This window comes from Talpa europaea (genome assembly GCF_964194135.1).
Source record: "Talpa europaea genome assembly, chromosome: 3".
NCBI classification, from domain to species: domain Eukaryota; kingdom Metazoa; phylum Chordata; class Mammalia; order Eulipotyphla; family Talpidae; genus Talpa; species Talpa europaea.
The window spans coordinates 70,950,570-70,970,810 of NC_140069.1; the positions used below are offsets into that span (position 1 = coordinate 70,950,570).

The following is a 20,241-nucleotide window of genomic DNA, read 5'->3' on the forward strand; positions in this document are numbered from 1 at the left end:
AGATCAATGAAACCAAGAGCTGGTTCTTTGAAAAAATCAATAAAATAGACAAACCCCTAGCCAGGCTCACAAAGGAAAAAAGGGAGAAAGCACAATTAAACAGGATCATCAATGAAAGAGGAGAAATCACAATGGACACAGCAGAAATCAAAAGAATAATCAGTAACTACTATGAACAGTTATATGGAAACAAGTTTAACAATCTAGAGGAGATGGACAAATTCCTACAACTCTACAATCACCCAAAGCTAGATAAAGAAGAAATAGAACACCTAAACAGACCAATTACAATTAGCGAAATTGAAATGGTAATCAAAAACCTCCCCAAAAACAAAAGCCCAGGACCTGATGGATTTACAAATGAATTCTACCAAACATTCAGAGACGAATTAGTGCCTATCCTTCACAAACTCTTCCAAAAAATTGAGAAGGAAGGGACAATACCAAACACGTTCTATGAAGCCAACATTACACTAATACCAAAACCGAACAAGGACAACACAAAAAAAGGAAAACTACAGGCCAATCTCCCTAATGAACACTGATGCAAAAATCCTCAATAAAATTTTAGCTATCAGAATCCAACAATGTATCCATAAGATAATTCACCACGACCAAGTAGGATTCATTCCAGGGGCACAAGGATGGTTTAACATCCGAAAATCAATCAACGTTATCCAACACATCAACAAAAAGAAATATAAAAACCATATGATAATATCAATAGATGCTGAGAAAGCTTTCGACAAAGTGCAACACCCATTCATGATAAAAGCCCTTGAAATTCTTGGGATACAAGGAACATACCTCAACATCATAAAGGCCATCTATGACAAGCCAACAGCCAGTATCATTCTCAATGGTGAAAAGCTGAAAGCAATTCCATTAAGATCTGGAACAAGACAAGGATGTCCACTCTCACCATTGCTTTTCAATATAATACTGGAAGTCCTAGCCAGGGCAATAAGACAAGAGAAAGACATCCAAGGAATCCAAATAGGAAAAGAAGAAGTCAAACTATCACTATTTGCAGACGATATGATATTATACATAGAGAACCCCAAAAACTCCACAGAAAAGCTAATTCAACTCATCAATCAGTTCAGTAAAGTGGCAGGATACAAAATCAACACGCAAAAGTCAGTAGCCTTCCTATACACAAACAATAAATCTGAAGAAGAAGAAATCAAAAAGACCATCCCTTTTGTTATTGAAACAAAAAAAATCAAATATTTGGGAATAAATCTAACAAAAGAGGTAAAGGACCTATACAAAGAAAACTATAAAACACTGTTAAAAGAAATAGAAGAAGACACAAAGAAATGGAGAGACATCCCCTGCTCATGGATTGGAAGAATAAACATTATTAAAATGGCCATTCTTCCAAAAGCAATATACAGATTCAATGCTATTCCAATCAAAATTTCAATGTCATTCTTCAAAGAAATAGAACAATTATTGATGAAATTCATATGGAATCACAAAAAACCCCGAATAGCCAAAGCTCTCCTGAAAAAAAAAAGAAGGTAATGGAGGCATCAGACTCCCAGACTTCAAACTATACTACAAAGCCATAATCATCAAAACCGCATGGTATTGGAACAAAAACAGACATACAGACCAATGGAATCGAATAGAAAATCCAGAAATAAACCCACAGGTTTATGGTCAACTAATCTTTGACAAAGGAGCAAAGACTATGCATTGGAGCAAAGAAAGTTTGTTCAATAAATGGTGCTGGGAAAACTGGGTCGCTACATGCAAAAGAATGAAGCTTGACCACCACCTCACACCATACACAAAAATCAACTCAAAATGGATTAAAGAACTAGACATAAGACCTGAAACCATAAAATATATAGAAGGAAATATAGGCGAAACACTACGTGATTTGCACATCAAAGACATCTTTACAGACACATCACCCAAAGCAGTGATAGTGAAGGCAAAGATAAACAGCTGGGACTATATCAAATTAAAGAGCTTTTGCACAGCAAAAGAGACAATAACAAAAACAAAGAGAAACCCCACCAACTGGGAGAACATTTTTGCACCCAACACTAATGATAAAGGACTGATCACAAAAATCTGCAAAGAGCTGATGAGTCTCAACAACAACAAAGAAAATAATCCAGTCAAAAAATGGGCAGAAGAGCTTAAAAGAAACTTCTCTGAAGAGGAAATGCAAATGGCCAACAGGCATATGAAAAAATGTTCAACATCACTTGTCATCAGGGAAATGCAAATCAAAACTACCATGAGATACCATCTCACACCAGTGAGAATGGCACATATTAAAAAAACTAGCAACAACAAATGTTGGCGAGGGTGTGGAGAAAAAGGAACTCTTCTGCACTGTTGGTGGGAGTGCAAACTGGTCCAACCACTGTGGAAAGCTGTGTGGAGATTTCTGGACCTACTAAACATAGAGCTTCCATATGACCCAGCAATTCCACTCCTAGGTATTTACCCAAAGGACACAGAAACATCAATTCCAAAGAACACCTGCACCCCTATGTTTATAGCAGCACTGTTTACAATAGCTAAGCTTTGGAAACAACCCAAATGCCCAAAAATAGATGACTGGATCAAGAAGATGTGGTACATATATACCATGGAATATTACTCAGCATTCAAAAAAGATAAACACATGCAATTTGCTGCAACATGGATGGCGCTGGAAGGGATCATGCTCAGCGAAATAAGCCAAAAAGAAAAAGAAAAATACCGGATGGTCTCACTCATAGCAGGAATCTAGAAAACTTAAATAAGGGACCAGGAAAATGAATAACTATAAGAAAGTGAAAATCAAAATCAACAAAAAACTATGAACCAGAGACACTTTTAGGGGGGCGGGGGCGGGAGGGGAGGGATTGGGGTCAGAATGGGGGGCTGCAATTGTATGGGGAATATAACAATAAAATTTATAAAAAAAAAAAAATAACAAACTGGGAGCAGCATCACCTGATGCCTCAAGTCACTTGCAGGGACAGATAGGGTATTCTCGGGGGAACTTGTATGCCAGAAGTCTATGAGTCAGTGTAGAAATGAACGTTGCTGGCCTTTAGTAGCCAGAGAACAGGCCAGGCTGTAAGTCATCTTGTTAGATTGATGCTGAACAAACTCTCTAGTGCCTAGATTTTATGTAATGTGATGTACCAGCTTCTGGTGTCCTTCACAAGGAAATGAAAGGCTCATTTCTTGCTACAGTGCCTGCATCCACTGGAACTGGAACTAGGCCCTTTATAAGAGAGTTTCTGCAAAACCAGTTCTTAAAAGCTTATGACATTTCCCCTGACTCTATGTCCTCCCAAAACTAGTTATTGAATGTCTTTCCTATAATAGATCTCATTTTATGAAACGATGGTAACAAAAAAATACAGTAAGGAAATTCATGAAGAGCTGACACCGTAAAATACCATAAATCATTAAAAGAAACGTCCCCATGGATCAATTAGCAGGATATTGGTAAAAACTCTGTAAAGCATTTGATTGGATAAATCGAAAGTTAACTATCCAGTAAAAGAACAATGATCAGATTTGTTGAGAGGGAAACTGTATAGATAAATTAATGACCGACCAGGTTTCTAGCAGGTCCATAATTTTCCTGAATCTAGTTAATACCGCCCCTTCATTTTTCAAAAGTAAATACCATATGTGTCATAGTCACGGTTTTTATGGTAAAGATAATTCAACTAATAATAAATACCTTACAAAATAATGAAAAGCATATAGAAAAAAAACAAAACCCCCCTTAATCCCTATCATACCAGTTAAGCATTACTGTTATGTTAGGGATTTCCTTCCAAAATATTTCTAATCAATGTATATATATTTTTCAGTCAAAATATTGGACTATATATACCATTAATATAGTGCTTTACCCATGTAACATGTCATGAACAATTTTTGCTTTATTAGCTATTCTTAAGATATTTCTTTTTGAAAAATTACAGATTATTCCATATGGTTATGTTATTTTAGTACTTCAAACTTTGTGTTAGAGTCTATAAGATACTTCTAGTTTTACACTACTGTAAATATTTATGCTATTTTTTAGAAATTAACAACTTAAATTTATTCTTTATTTCTGGGTATTTTATACACAAGTCATAGAAATGATGCATGCAGCTAAACTGCTAGTTAAAGCATATGAATTCTAGTCACATTTTCTAGAATTTTCTTTCCTTCATATTTTCTGTTACCACTGGATAGATGAAATCTACTAATATCTTTTATATTCATCCTGTGTCCAGCTGCATTACTTATTAAAATTTTGTAAAACATTTATTTATTTATTTACACAAGAAACGGGGTACAGGTCAGATGCAGGAGGGTGAAAGGATTCACCAGAGACAGAGTAGGGAGCAGAACAGCAGACTGACGAAATACACTGCTGAGGGGAGCAGCGGGCGCGACAGGAGATCGAACTGGCACTGCAGAGGCTACAGGCAGCTTCACAGTGCTGCGCTCAACCACCTGCACCACCAGGGGAGGCCCTAAAAATTTTGGTTTAAAAAGTTTTAGTTTGATAAGCTAAATGTTAGAGTATTTTATATTAATTTATGCTTTGTTTTTCAGCATGGCTAAATATCTTATTGCTGGTCTAATGCAAGTCTGATGCATCTATCACAGTGTCTGGTACATTTTATATGCTCGATAAATATATCTCAAATAAATGAATAATTAATGGAGAGATGACTCATGCCTTTCCCATTTTTGTAATAGGATTTTACTATTTTTCATATTGTAAAAGCACTTTGTACTGATTTTCCTATATATGTAGGATGACAAGACTTCCCAATATTTACTTATTTTTTTAATACTTTATAATTTTTTAAAACTTAGAGCGTTCAACATTTTACTTTGGGAAATATCTGGATTTCTTTTATATTCTATCATTTTATGACAAAGATCTCTCTCTCTAAACTCAAGATAATGGTTGTTTTTGTTTTCTTTTCACTTTTTTTAAAGATTTATCAATTTTCTTATAAATTATTTTATTTTATGTAATTCTTATATCATTTTTCATTTTGCATAATGTATGCATTTTCATTTTGGTTCTATTCCCTATACAATTCCCTCCCCCCTTATTCTGACACTATCCGTCTTCTCCTTCCGCCATCACCCCACTCTAGTGTCTCTGGTCTATAGTTGCTTATTGACTTTAATTTTTACTTTACTGTAAAATAAAGTCTTTTTCCCGGTCCCTTATTTAGGTTTTCTAAATTCCTGGCTATGAGTGAGACCATTTGGTGTTTTTCTTTTTCTTTCTGGCTTATTTCGCTGAGCATGATCCCTTCCAGCTCCATCCATGTTGCTGCAAATTGCATGAGTTTATCTTTTTTGATTGCTGAATAATAGTCCATTGTGTATATATACCACATCTTCTTGATCCAGTCATCTATTTTTGGGCATTTGGGTCTTTCCATAGCTTAGCTATTGTAAATAGTGCTGCTATAAACATAGGGGTGCAGGTGCCCTTTGGAATTAATGTTTCTGTGTCCTTTGGGTAAATACCTAGGAGTGGAATTGCTGGATCATATGGAAGCTCCATCTTTAGCAGGTTGAGGAATCTCCACACAGCTCTCCATAGTGGTTGGACCAGTTTGCACTCCCACCAGCAGTGCAGGAGAGTTCCTTTTTCTCCACATAAAGATTTACTTATTTATTTATTTATATTATTTCTTTCTTTCTTTCTTTCTTTTGTGGGACCCTCAGCTGTGGCTGGGGAAAGAACTGGCGCTGCAGAGGCTGCGGGCAGCCATGCAGCCCGGCGCTCAATTGCTGCATCACCAGGGGGAGGCCCAAGATTTATTTATTTATACAAGAACCAGGGTACAGGCCAGATGCAAGGGAGGGTGAGAGGATTCACCAGAGACAGAGCGCCGAACAGAACAGGCAGGCTGACAAAATACACTGCTAAGGAGAGGTCTGCCGTGCCATGCGGGACCCTCGCTGGCCGGCTGGCATCGAACCGGCGCTGCAGAGGCTGCTGACAGCTTCACAGCGTGGTGCTCAATTGCCTGCACCACCAGGGGAGGCCCTTTTTCACTTGGTTTGATTTCACATTTTATATTTAATTAAAAGTTATTGGGGGCAGGTATGACTAAAGGGAGAAATATATATTAATATATATTAAGTTATTTTTAGCTGTAAAAATTAATTGTATCAGTAACATTTATTTTGTAATATATTTTTTACCCTGACATTGTTTATCTATCACTGTTTGCAAAATTTATATTTAGGGCCATTTGAAGTCTATTTATGCAGTTCTACTAATACTCCATTTTATACTGGTGTATGATCTCTACCATCTCAATCACTTTATATTAATGTTAAACTGAATAACATACTTGTCTTCCCAAAGTTTCTTCACTATGTTGTTCCATTTATTCTTCTAATTACTGGATTTGTTTAATGGAATGCACAAACACCACATATTTGGACTCTGGTTCTGAGGATTTCAGGAAACAAGGTGGCATGTGTTCACTTTTACTCATCTCTATTTATTGACATATGAAATATGTGATTCTTTAGAATTTATAAATACTCATGTGTATATTAGTGTGGTTCTAGAAACTTCAATAGTTACCACTCTGGCAAGTTTTATAATCTCTTTAATTACTTGGTATTTTTGAATTTTCTGCCTCATAGATGCTAATATTCCTTTCTAAAATATTAGTGTTTAAAATGTATTAATTAAATTTTGAACATTGGGGTCTTCCTGGTGGTGCAAGGATTAAAGACTCAGCCCTATCAAGCTATCACCAGCCACTGTGGCATGAGCTCAATTCCTGCTCAGGGAGCTAATCCACATAGTGCAGCAGACCTCTCCTGTCTCATCTGCTGCTCCCCTCAGCAGTGTATTTCAGTAGATCCGCCTGTTCTGCTCCCGACTCTGTCTCTGGTCAATCATCTCCCTCCCCGCAACCTCTGGCCTATGCCCCAGTTCTTGTATGAATAAATAAAAATAAATCTTTAAAAATAAAATTTTGAACATAAACATGTTTCATCTGTTTGAACTTTATGTAATTTCATTTGCCTTTTCTCAAATCATGGATATTTGTTTTCTCTTTGTTATATATGCCAGAATATTAGATTCTCTCCCAATTAAACACTTTTACATTTATTTACAAATGCTATTTTCCTGTATTTTGTTTTAATACATTTATTTATTTTTATATTTTAATTATCTAGTATTTCTCACTAAATTTAGGTTTCTTTAGTTTTTTTTTGTGCTTGGATGCTTAATATTTTCATTTCTTGACTTTTAAATAATAAAACATAATTAGTAATCTACCCTATAATTTTAGCAACCTCTTATGTTAATATATAATAATTACATTGACATTTTCCAAGATATCAATATTATACTTCAATTTCTTCTGTGATCAATACTTATTTTTCCGTTTGAATGTTTAGTTTTTTTTTTTTTAAATATTAATGTCTAATTGAATTGTGGTCAGAAAATGTTACCTTAATATTTCCCCTTTTTAGAATTAATTGAGATAATCTTCATAACCTAGTAGTATCCTACTAGGACGAGTAATCATTTTTATTTTTATTTATTTATTTTTTTAAGATTTATTTATTTATTTATACAAGCACTGGGTACAGTCAGAAGCGCAGGAAGGTGAGAGAATTCACTGAGCCAGAGCAGGGAGCAGAGCAGGCAAAAGGACCGAAGTACACTGCTGAGGGGAGCAGCGGGCGGCAGGAGAGGTCTGCGCGCCATGTGGGACCCTCCACCAGTGGCCGGGGAGCAGCCGGGGATCGAACCAGCGCTACAGAGACTGCGGGCAGCTTCGCAACCCAGCGCTCAACCACTGCACCACCGGGGAGGCCCTGAGTAGACATTTTTAGATGCTTCTGATGATGATGAATTCTCTTTCATGGTGAAATAGTATAATGCACTTTATATTTTGTAGAGATATTTAGGTTCACAGAAAAATCAAACAAAAGATACAGAGATTGCCATAAAATACCTGCTTCTAACCAGGGATAGCCCCCCCATTATCAACATTCCGAACAGGAGTGATACATTTGCTTCAACTGATGAAGCTGCATTGAAATATCACACAACTAGGAGTTCATATTTTATGTTAAATTTTACTCTTGGACTTGTATATTCTATGAGTTTTGACAATTTTGTAATGATGTGCCTATAATTAGATACATAAGGGTATTTTCACTGTCCTAAAAATCTGTAATTTCCCTATTTATCCCCTTCCCTCTATCCTACTGATTATGACTCCATAATCTGCTTTTTTCAGAATGTCATATAATTGGAACCATATAATATGTAGCTTTTTCTAGTTGGCTTCTTTCATAGTATAAACATTTTCCCCTTGTCTCTTCATGTCTTCATACCTTGTTTCTTTTTTGCCCTGAATAGTATTCCATTGTCGAAAGGACATATTAACTACTTCCAAGTTTTGCCAATTATGATTAAAATTTTAATAAACATCGATGTACACCTTTTGTGTATATGTAATTTTCAACTATTTTGGTTAAATATCAATGAGTGCAATTGTATCCTATGAAAAGAATGTATTTAGTCTTAAGAGAAACTGCAAGGCTGTTTTCCAATATGATTGTACCATTTTGTAGTCTTGCCAGCAATTAGTGAGGGTACTTGCTACTGCACATCTTCTCCAGCATTGTTTTGTTAGTGTTTGAATTCTGGTCATTCTAATAGGTATCTATAGTGGTATCTCATTGCTGTTTTAATATGCATTTCCTTAATGACTTAATGATGTGGAGCAACTTTATAAATGTTTATTTGTCATCTGTATGTCTTTTCCAATAGTTGTCTGTTAAAGGTCTTTGGCCCACTTTTTAGTCAGTTTGTTTCTTATTGTTGGGTTTTATGAGTTTTTTGTGTATTTTGGATAAATGTCCTTTATCAAACATGTCTTTTGCAAAAATGTTCTCCCAGTCTATGACTTGTCTTCTCATTTGAACAATGTGTTTGAAGAACAGATGTGTTTAACTTTAACAAAAATAAATTCATTATTTCTTTCATGGATTGTGCCTTTGGTGTTGTATCTAAAAATCATCACGATACCAAAGATCACCTGGGTTTTCTCCTATGTTAGCTTCTAGTTTTACAGATTTTCATTTAATGTTGAGATCGATATCCATTTGAGTTAAGTTTTATGAAGGGTGTGATATCTGTGTCTAGGTAATTTTATTTTCCAAGTGGATGTCCAGTTGTTCCAGCACTATTTTTGAAAGAGATTATTTTTGTTCCATTGTATTCTCTTTTACTCTTTTGTCAAAGATCATTTTATTTGTGAAAGATTAGCAGTAGACTATCTGAAGTTCTATTTCTGGGCTCCCTTTTATGGTGTACTGATCTAAATATCCATTCTATTACCACACTGCCTTGATTACTGTAACTTTATATCTTGAAGTAAGGTAGTATCTGTGCTCCATCTTTGATCTTCTCCTTCAATATTGTATTTGTTATTTTGAGTCTTTTACCCATCCATGTAAATTTTAGAGTTAGTTTGTCAATATCCAAAAAATAACTTGCTAAGATTTTGATAGGAATTGTATTGAATTTATAGATCATGTTGGAAAGGACTGACCTCTTGATAATAATGAATATACTGATAATATTAATAGGAATATCTTCCTATTAATTTAGTCCATTCAGAGTTTTATAGTTTTCCTCATTTGTATTTTGTACATATTTTGTTAGATTTATACCTTAGTATTTCATTTTGGGAGAGTGCTAATAAAAATGGTTCTGTGTTTCTAATTTTAAGTTCATACTGTATGATTATTCTCAGTGGATTCCTAGATAGCTTCAGGATAGGGAATGATCAACAGATGAATGAGCCTTATGTGTAGAAGATTGGAATTTCCAGCTCAAGGAGGTGAGAGAGACTGGAGAAGAGTTCAGTCACCAATGCCCAATGATTTAATAAATCATGCATACATAATGAAGTCTCCATAAAAATTCCTAAATAACAGGACTAGGGGTAGGGGAAGCTTCCAAATTATTGAATATATCTGTGTTTCAAGAAGGTAGCATACCCCAGCTACATACAGATGGAGGTTCCCATGTTTGGGACCCTTTGGTGCCTTGTCCTGTTTACCTCAGTCATCTGGCTGTTAAATTGTATCCTTTACTGGGCCTCCACTGGTGGCGCCGTGGTTGAGCACTGGGCGCAGCCTCTGCAGCAGGGTTTGTTCCCCGACCACCAGTGAGGGCCCCACAAAAAAAAAAAAAATTGTATCTTTTACTCTAAACTCTATAAATGAACTCCAATACACAGTTTTCCTGAGTTCTCTAAATCACTCTGCCAAAAACATCAACTTCAAGAGCAGTTGTGGGACCTTCCAAATTTATAGTTGGTCTATAGAGATGTAGTTTGGACACCCCATTTGCAGGTAAAACCTAAAATGGGAGAAGTTGGAACAGACAATATTTATTCTGTAGCGTTTACATTAATTCTGAGAGTTAGCATCAGAACTGAATTTTTGGTCATCAGTTGGTGTTGGGAACTGGTATGGACAAAGCACACATACCAAGAGAAAAAAGACAAGTTGTTTTTTAATCTTATTAGTGTACATACTATCAAATTGATGTTTCATAGGCGAAACTAGTAGAATAGCAATTTTTATGCATTTTAACATGTATTTATGCTCTCTGATGTTATGATTTATGTTTTTTATGCTTCATTTATGTGTTCCTTTTCAAATACTCTCAACTGTCCGGGCACTTGGCAGAATAATATTTCCTGGTCCCCTTGTTGTTAAGAGGGCAGAAACCAATATGGTCAGAGTTGTGAGTCTCTTCCATGTTAAGATGTTAAAATGGCTCTGCAAAATGTGTCAGAACTCTCTCTCTTCTTGAGATGGAAACTGGCAAAATTGGAGATGGTGACGATTTGTCATAAAGGATCCAGAATATGGGCCTCCCCGGTGGCGCAGCGGTTGAGCGCTGTGTTGCGAGCCTGCCTGCGGCCTCTGCGGCGCTGGTTCGATCCCCGGCGCATGGCGCATGGCGCGCAGACCTCTCCTGCCGCCCGCTGCTCCCCTCAGCAGTGTACTTCGGTCCTTCTGCCTGCTCTGCTGCCCGCTCTGGCTCTGGTGAATTCTCTCACCCTCCCACGCTTCTGACTGTACCCAGTGCATGTATAAACAAAACAAACAATAAATAAATAAATAAAACATGCCTCTATAAAAAAAAATTAAAAAAAAAATAAAGGATCCAGAATAATTACAACAAGCAAAACCATCCTGTAAACCCATGGATTAATGGTACAGTGACTAAATTACTTGTTGAAGCCACAGAGATTTAGGGGTTGTTTGTTACCACAATATAATGTATTCTATCCTGACCTTCTTTGTGTCTACTTTTGTTTTCTCAATTTCTTTGCCGTATGAACGATATACTTTTGCTTCCATATGTTCAGGTTTTCATGGTAAATAAGAACTGGAGGAATTAATTTAATACAACAAGTAGTTTAGACTAATTATATATTTTACGAAGGGTAAGAAGACTGTGAATACATTCATTTATGTACATTAATAGTTATTTGTTGAGGACACATGCTTTATTTAAGAAAAGCAAACATAAAAACAAAATTTAGAGATGTCTGCATTTTATCACTCCTTTGTTGGTGGAAATAATGGGAAAAATGGAAGAAGTAGAGAAACACGAGCTTAAATTTTAAAGATACATAATGTCAGAAAAAAAAATAAATGTATCCTAGAGCCTCTTTCTCTTCTTCTTTGGCTTTCCCTCCCTTCATCTTTTCTATCCCTCCCTCACTCCCTCTCTCTTCATTTCCTTATCTCTTCCCTATTATTTATCCTTCTGTCTTCATTACAGGGAACAGAGTATTTAGCAATTACTCTGCCTGCCAATATTTGCAATTTTACATATCTTACATATCTCTTTGAAGGAAGAGAAATGTCTTTGAAAATTTTAGATGCTTCAGTAAAATTCTTCTCTTAGAAAACAACTTTTTCCTCTTTAGAATGTAAAAATAACATGCTTTTTTCTCTATTGCATATGTAAGCAGTAATGGGAAATAGAAATGATGAAAAATTATTCAAAATCCTATCAACTATCAACAACTACTCTTGTCATCTTGATGACTAGTCTTTTGAATGCAACTTTTGCACAGATGCATGGAGTATACCAAGGAATAATGCGTTCATAGATGATAGATTAAAAATTGCTCTATAAGTTCTATGTTTATAAATGCCCCTGTTGTCACATATTAAACATTCTGAGAGGTCTTGCAGCAAAGAATGCAGAGTAGGCTTGTTTAGCTTAGTGTTTTTTTAGTGTACTCACAAAACTCTTTTATGAATACTACTACAATCTTACCTTGGAATCTTAGCACATGTATTTGTTGTGCTCGTTCATTTGAATGACACTATATTCCTTAATACAGTATTTAGATAAGGCTCACAGACTAAATGAAAAATGGAAAGGATGAGCACATGTCAGGAAATAATCACTGTAACATAAATTGTTAATTTAAAAATGGGAAGAGAGTGGGCATTTTTCTGCTGTCTGTAATAATCACATCAAAATGTTCAGCTCTCAGGTTGAAACCAAGCCTTAGATAGCATAAATGAAAGCAAAAAACATGATAGGTAATTCATTATTATAGACATTTCTTTCCTTTGGAGAGGGGGAGATAGGGAAGATGGGGAAGCCATATGCAGGGAAAGTCTGTGTAGAAGGCATTGTTTTCTAGGAAATGTTGCTTTTAGTGAAGTCACTTTTTCTTAACTGATCACTCCCTTGGAGTTCATTAGGCTTTGTGTTACTTACTAGTTATTCCAGTGTTTCACTATTATGTTATTAACCAGGAGAAATCACTTTGGTGCTCATCTCTGACTCTACTATTTTCTTATTCTATATATATCTGAAGTCCAAAGAACTGAACCCCATTCTCTATTCCATTTTGCTCAGTGAACAGCTTTAAGCAAGCCCCTTACTTCTCCAATTCTGCTTCCTCTGTTATCAAATAAGGATAAGTTCATGGGACAGCTTTGTACACTTCTGGATTAGAGGGAATGTCAAGGAAGTTGAGGGACATTAAAGTATATAAAACAGCATTGTTAAAAGGGTAGATTCAAGCCTGGTTCAGAGTTACCAGGAGTCAAAATCATGTGGGGCCTCCCTGGTGGCACAAGGGGTTAAGCAACACACTATGAAGCAATCCGCAGCCTCTGCAGCACGAGTTCGATCCCAGGCCTGCCGGAAAGCAACACACATGGCACAGCAGACCTCTCCTGTCTCGCCTGCTGCTCCTCTCAGCAGTGTATTTCAGTAGGTCTGCCTGTTCTGTTCCCCACTCTGTCTCTGGTGAATCCTCTCACCCCCCCCCCCAATCTCTGGCCTGTACCCCAGCTTTTGTATGCATAAATAAATAAATCTTTTAAAAATAATAAATACAATAATCATGTGTATTTTTTTTAAAGATTTATTATTTTTATTTATACAAGCACTGGGTACAGTCAGAAGCGCAGGAGGGTGAGAGAATTCACCAGAGCCAGAGTGGGGAGCAGAGCAGGCAGAAGGACCGAGGTACACCGCTGAGGGGAGCAGTGGGCAGCAGGAGAGGTCTGCACGCCATGTGGGACCCTCCTCTGGTGGCCGGGGAGCAGCTGGGAATCGAACCAGCACTGCAGAGGCTGCGGGCAGTTTCACAACCCAGCGCTCAACCGCTGCGCCACTGGGGAGGCCCTAAATCATGTGTATTCTGACAGTTAATGTTTGTGTGCTTCTATATAGAGTCCTATATATAGTAAAGCTTATATTTCAGAAAACAGGAGGTAGATCTTTGCTTATCTAATTGCTGTATTAATGGAGCTCACATAATCACCCTACTCCCACTACCATCTTCTTCTTCTTCTTCATCATCATCATCATCATCATCATTACAGATATTGAACAACAACTATATGGAAGACACATGACAGGATCTTTTCCCTTTATATTACCATTTTATCCTCTCAAAAACTCACCAGACTGCTCTGTTATTATTCTTATTTGAGAAAGGGGAGTTGGAGATCCCATGAGGGTGCCAGTGTTTTCCACACACACCTGTGCATCAAATGGATGAGAATTTTTGTTAAATGCATATTCCTGGGTTTCACCAGAAAGCTACGGAATCAGGATCTTTATTGGTAGGCCTCAGACAGCTGAAAATTTACCTCCCAGTTCTACAAATGATTCTACTGAGCAGGTGGGATTGTGAATGACTGGATTAAGTAGCTTCCCTAAAGTCACATAGTGGAGCGAGGCTGGACCCAGTTTGGCCACTGAACCATCATTTTAGCTACTAACCATTCTTCTGTCTTGCCTGACTGGCAATGTCTATTTAATTTAACAATTATTGTCTTTTAGTGACTTTAATTGGTTTTTCCACATCTACATCCACTATTAAACCGCACTACAAGATTACTTTTCTCTTAATGACCATTTAGATTTTTATGATGAATAGCTTAGTTTCAAAGGATACTGTGGCCGACTGTTAACAATACAATATTTACCGATAGCAGAATATAATAACAGCCAAAGATCAGTATCACAAAATGTGTGGATCTGTACTTGACTGAGGGAATTTATAACTCATAACAGAATGATCATACAATGTTGAAAAAGTTTGTTTGTTTCTTACGGGAGGCTGTGAGATGGTATGGAAGGGCATGGGCCCAGGAGCAGGGGTGAAAGCCTGGGCATAGTGTAAATAATGCTTTTCTAACACTGGGCATAGTGTTAAGTCATGCTATTCTAACAGAAAGGCCACATGAGTTTCTTGTATATCTTCTTATATTGGGACTATTGATTTGGCATTTCTGGCCTTACAAATTAGATTTCTAAGATCTAAGCTGATGCTAAAATTGCTGGTTCCTCGGTATAGGCAACTGTAATCATAAGGTGGCTGTTACGAGAACCACTGTCAGATCATATGCACACACCTGGTGTGTGAGGATAACACTGTCTCTTACTGATGGAGATGCTGACTGGAAGAAAAAGCAGTCCCAGGCACTCACAGCTATGCTTCTGACATGAGGAAAGACACACACAATTTGGGGAAGGAAGTTACCCAATAAAAACTTTCCTATCTACCATAAAATTGAGAAATATTATTCAATAAGTTCACTTAAACACTGATTAAAGGGTTTATACCCAAGTGGTTATAATAGTTATATACTATTGGAAATGCTCTGTATAAGTTAAGGAAGTGACTCTTGAACACTGACATTCTTAGAAGGTAAATCAAGGATCTCATGTTGTGTTCCCTGTGGAGCATTCGGTCCAGCTCAAAAGATACTGCCTCTTGCAATCACTGAAGTTGCACCCTACCTGTCACATAATGAGTGTCATAGTACTCTGAAAAACGGCATATAAATGAAATAAATGGTAATAATAAATAAATTACCATTTATTTCATTTATATGCCGTTTTTCAGAGTACTATGTGCCTTGGCTAATTCATTTTGGGTAGGGGCAATCTGGGTAGGATTCAGTGGGGGAGAATTGTATAAAAGATGGAATGACCTGAGAATGAACTTGAATTTAATTACGCCCAGTATAAAGAACTCATAACTTAAGTGCACCTTCAATGTGCACTTCGATGTGGACATTCACCATGACTGTAACTGTTAAGAGTAAAAATAAACTAGGTTTATCCAAAAGGGCATGGGGAAGTTAGGGGTGGGAAGTAATGCTAGGGAACTTCTAGTTCTTGTTGAAAATGAAAAATTGGGGCTCTAAATCTAGCACTACTAAGTAAGAGAGACTTCTGTGGCTACATAAAAAGTTAGTATTCCTGGGCTTCCCCAGTGGCTAAGCAGGTTCAATTTCTGGCTGGCCGGGGAGATTCCCACATGGCAGGGCAGACCTCTTGTGTCAAGCCCGCTGCTTTCCTCAGCAGTGCTTTCGGTCTGTCTGCCTTTTCTGCTCCCCACTCTGTCTCTGGTGAGTCCTCTCACCCTCCTGTGCCTCTGGCCTGTGCCCCAGCTATTGTATAAATAAAAAATAAATAAATCACTGCAACACACATTCAGTCCCCGGCTAGGAAGGTGACCCACATGGTGTAGCAGACCTCTCCTGTCTTGCCCACTGCTCCCCTCAACAGCGTATTTCAATCAGTCTGCCTGTTCTGTTCCCCACTCTGTCTCTGGTGAATCCTCTCATCCCCCACACCGCTAGCCTGTACCCCAGTTCTTGTATGCATAAATAAATAAATCTTTTTTAAAAAGACTAGAAAGTTTCCTTTAAGTGAAAATATGTTTAAAGTATAGCCCAGAACTTTGATAAAAGCACTTACTTTGAAAGATTATATATTCAAAACAAGGCACCTTCTTAAAGAGCAGAGAAGATTTTCAATGTCATGGCTTTACTTTGTGCTTTGGGATTTGGTCCTGCTACTGATGGTTAATGGAAAATGCTGAGTCTGTGTGCCCTGCCCTGCTTCTCAGACTGCCAGATCAGAATGATGCTCAGAGTTATCATTGGGATAGGCTGTGAATAAGTCAGCAGGACAGTTTTATTTCTGTACTGAGATAGCTGCTTCCTGATGGGAAAATGTTGGGGATGGAGCTATCCCTGGGCATTCTGCAGAGGCACAGATCACCAGATGAGTTGAATTCTGAGAAGGTGGAGTATAGGAGTGCGCACCCATCACCTGTGGAGCAAAGGGCAAGCCCTCTCTGGCACAGCCATCATTTATCAGGGCAGACCACTTCTGGGTTCAGCCAAGGCTGTTTTCCTGGAGTAGTCCCTTGAGTCTACAAGGGCATGACTCAGCTCATCTGTGTTAATGCTGGACCACATACTCTCCCAAAGTAAAGTAAAGCTGAATTCAAGGCAGTGAATGGAGAACAGCTGGGTGGGGGGGAACCATAGTGGTCCCTAACTCAGTGGGATCTAAAGTCTGTGGCTTCATGTGCAAGAGATTTATTGCCTATCTATTTAGTAATTAAGGCAATACAAGGCTTAGGACCCCAGAACCTGAGGACTATGGAGAGGAGCAGAGGAGAAAAAGAAGGAAGGGGAGTTAGAAGAGGAGGAGAAGGAGGAAGAAGAAAATTATAGACCGTTTTTTTTTTAATCTATTTAACTGTACATATTTTATTTTATTATTTTTGGCTTCCCAAATCAATAAATATAGAGAATTAATGATGTGCTTATTTTCTATTAGTGTAAAAATAACAAATTATAGGGCGAGTTAAAAACTTCTGATGAGTTTTCCCATTTATGCCTGGATGATAATATAACTGAAAAGCAAGACCAAGACATGGATATTTAGGGGAGATGGCAGTGGTTTTCAGACAACCCAAGATCCATACTTCTGTCTACTATTATGTCCTAGATACGGAACTCACCACCAGGTATGTAATAGGGTGGGAATAAGCTATAAGAAATGGAGTCATTTTCAATGTGCAAGATTTAAGCAAGAACTCAAAAGTTATGAAACCATAGGCTTTCTTTTCTCATATATATTTTGGCATGAAGGAGAAGGAATTGACTGGCACATTCTGCACCAGAAGAGGGTATGAGAAATCATGGGCAGATAGCAATGTGAATGGAGTCGAGTCTGGGGATTCTCGAGTCCTGTCTTCTCCAGGTGGTCTTCACTCATGCACAACCATATTCTAAGATCTGGGTTTCAGTTTCCATATTTGAAGATCCCTCAAATCAATGCTCTATTCTTCTATGTCCCATCACTACCCAGCACAGAAAGAAATCCTAATGAGTCATATTTTTTGCATTATTTGTTCCATTCCTCTCCCTCCCTTCAAATAAGGCAGTAAATACTAACAGAGGACTATATCTTACTACTTTCTCCCTACTCCAGGTGCTTCTAACCAAATGATAAAAGCCCACAAGAACTGATTTTCCTAAGTCTTTGGTAAGTGTAGTAGACATGGACATGTTTTGCCAAGATGTTGCTTAAAAAAAAAGACTCATTTCCCAGATTCTAGGAGGTTTCATCTGTCAGCTTCCAGCTGCCAACTCAGGTCTACCTCAGCTCCCGGGGTGTACGCAGGGTCTTTTTAAGGTTCCCAGAGCTAAGTGGGGGTGGAGAGTCCTGCTTGCTCTCACCCAACATGGGTGTTTGAACAGGGCTACTGAGCAAGAGGAGATTATTAGGCTGCAGCAAACATCATGAGTCTGTTTTCTCCCTTTTTCTTTCACAGGCTTTACTTCTGTCTCATACAACATCCCAGAGGACATAAGAGACAGAGATGTTAAGTCCAAATATTTGTTTTTTTGTTTTTCCAAAAAGGATCTCTTGACAGGCTTCAGGAAACCTTCTGTGACCAACAAGATCCTCATCTTTGTAGCAAAGGATCTAGAGGTGTTGTTCATTCTCTTATGCACAGACTCAAAGACTCAGAACCCATCAGTTTTAGTCAGTGGTTTTTAAGTAGGGGTGAATATTAAGAATTACTTCAAAGACATTTTCACATGCAAATGCCTAGGCTCCACATGCAAAGCTATCCTTGATGTTTGAGTTGTATCCTGGTTGAAAATTACAACTGGCTTTAGCATAAAATTCCCCCTTGTTTGGGCTACCTCTAGACATGAGCATTCATTTTGCCAAGGATCATCCCAGAAGTTGAAAAGTATATTTATATTAAATGGCTAATTCTACAATCCCTATGTCAACTCCAGATATCAATACTAGTATTAATAATCCAGTACTACTAATAAACACTAATTTAGATGCTAATGCATTAATGTCCAGTTAGTTAAGTTGTACACTCAGTCTGGGATATGGTGAATCTTCTTACAAAATATTACAAAAAAAGTGAAGGAAACTTGGGGATAATATTGAAGATTTAAGCAAACAACACAAAAGTTATAGGGGAATAAGATTTCCCTTATTGTGCAGAATTTGGGACAATGAGATTTGTGCTGACTGTTTATGGAAACTGGGAATAAGGTTGTAGAGTTCTGTCCATCCAGGCTCATTGTGATTGTTGTGATTACAGTGGTTGTGCTCATGTTTCCCCAACTATATTCTTCAGGTATCTGAGTCTTTACCTCATTCCTTTCCCTCCTGTTAATCAGGAGTACCCCCTCAAATAAATGTGAAGGGAGAATATTTGATTATCTTGTTTCCTGAATTGCTGAATAAAATCTCCTAAGGTTATCTGTCTGCACATTTAGCTTTGCTATTAGATTCCTGGAGTTTTATTTCAAAATAAAGCTGGTATTTGAGGATACATATGATTCTCTAGGATAGGGGGTGGCTAACTTTCCAAGGATGCTAGTATGCAAAAAGGAGATTGGAGCATTTTCTGGGAAGCTAAATGCCCCCCAAAGAAACCACTAGGTATTTTAAAATGAACACTCACCAGTTCTTTGCAGGCAAAGAGAAAATTCAGAAGACCCAGGAGAATATAGACAGATGAGAGTGTTGCATTGAGGAAAAAAATTCTCTTAGCAAAGTACAGTCTTCTCCAATTGGAGAAAGTTAGGGGGTAGAATAACTGAGTGATTCTACAGAAATGAAGTCTCTGCTGAACTGGAAGATGGGAGGTGACTGTGACAGCACAACACACCAGAATACACAATATGAAAAAGGACATTAAAAGTTATTGTACAGTGAGTGTTCCTAGGAATTTGGTAGCACATGAGTAAGTACTAATTTAATGTTCCCTGGAAAACAACATAAAATATCCGTTCTGTAAGTGTGTTACTCCAAACATATTAAGAAAGCTCCCCTTTGGATGAGTTGGAAGCAATTCCCTGAGATGGAAGAGAGAACCTGAGTTTGAGGACTGCTCACCTTCATTTGAGCTGATGAATACCCAAGCATACTCATGTGGGCATGCTTAGTAAATCTGCAAAGTTCTATGCAGATATGAGTTTTTATTTTTTAAACCAGAGTCTCATTTAAGAATTGACTGAGTGCATATTGCAGGAGCAGCAGTATCATGGACCATGGACAGAGGTCAAGACAGACAGCCTCATTTGAACGCCTGCTTCCAACTTACCCATGGGACACTCTGGAGTTGTGATTCAGCCATATATGGCCCAGTTCCTTCATACCTAAGACAAGAATGATAGGCCTACCTCTTTGGTCTCTGTGATTGGAGAGGAAATCACACAGAAAAAGCATCCAACAAAAATTGGAATGCTTACTGTCCAGTTAATATATGCTGTGTTTATTTTAAACTATGGCTGTCACCCAAAACTGAAAAGCTGTGAAATGAAGGAAGAAGGGGATTTAGATTAAGG

The 20,241-nt window shown here is 37.6% G+C and overlaps 1 protein-coding gene across 1 annotated transcript in view; it reads right to left on the reverse strand.

Moving 5' to 3' along the window:
- Positions 1-20,241, reverse strand: part of HECW1 (HECT, C2 and WW domain containing E3 ubiquitin protein ligase 1) — a 397,437-nt gene that overhangs the window by 376,648 nt on the left and 548 nt on the right. The gene's annotated exons all lie outside the window — the stretch shown is intronic.